The following is a 904-nucleotide window of genomic DNA, read 5'->3' on the forward strand; positions in this document are numbered from 1 at the left end:
GCTAATGAGTGGGAGTAAAATGATTATGCTGATTGTACTCTTTTTCCTTCGCTAAGGTTTTTCCTACTGGGTTTTCCTTTGCGAGGTTTTAATGAGGCAGTCCTAAAGCATACGAAGGCACACAGCAATATTGTACTCTTTTTCCTTTGCCACAGGTTTTTTCCCACTGGGTTTTCCTTGGCAAGGTTTTAACGAGGCATATTCTTAGTGTATGGTCATCCAAGGGAGAGTGTTATGAATGCATTCATGCATTTGGTGGATGGCCTTTTAGTTCCATCTCTTGGAATTCTACACATTCATGTCATCTTTTAGAATTCTTATAACATCCATGTAATACATTGATGTACCCTTTTGTTTTATATTCCCCCTTTCATATTTCTTAACCTCTCATTATGATTCCATGCATATAAAAGGAAGTATTGAGTTATATGTAAAATACACAACAATAGAGAAGAATCATACATAGTTCTTGAAGAACTAGTTACACATATTGCAATCTCTTTATCTTGTCTTATTATTTTCTTTGATTTTACAACATAAAATTAATTTTATTATTTAAAAAAAAAAGGTTGAAAAAAACAAGGGTGGTTAGCTCTGCCTCCCCCAGGTGCATGGGATGGCTGAGCCACCCCTAGAGGATGGATCGGCCACCACTAAAGGTAGGGATTTGAAAGCGTTTTACTTCTCTTCCAAATATATAATTAATTTTCCATTTACACAACAAATTTTCAAATAGAACCATCAAGAAACCATGCAGGATCGAATAATATGTGAGCAATTGAACGTGTAATAAACTAAATGTAATTGAAATTGGGCAGCACTTATATTCTATGGGTGTAAATGTGTCTGTCATGCCATGGCAATAGCATTCAAAACGAGTAATTTTTATAATCATCGCAACCAG

At 35.2% G+C, this 904-nt stretch overlaps 1 non-coding gene across 1 annotated transcript; it reads right to left on the reverse strand.

The window, feature by feature from the left end:
* Nucleotides 1–816: 816 nt before the first annotated feature.
* On the reverse strand, nucleotides 817–904 carry LOC132164839 (small nucleolar RNA snoR8a). The gene has a single exon (XR_009438441.1). It is a non-coding gene; the product is annotated as a small nucleolar RNA snoR8a (small nucleolar RNA).

The sequence above is a fragment of the Corylus avellana genome, chromosome ca10 (genome assembly GCF_901000735.1).
Source record: "Corylus avellana chromosome ca10, CavTom2PMs-1.0".
Lineage (NCBI taxonomy): Eukaryota > Viridiplantae > Streptophyta > Magnoliopsida > Fagales > Betulaceae > Corylus > Corylus avellana.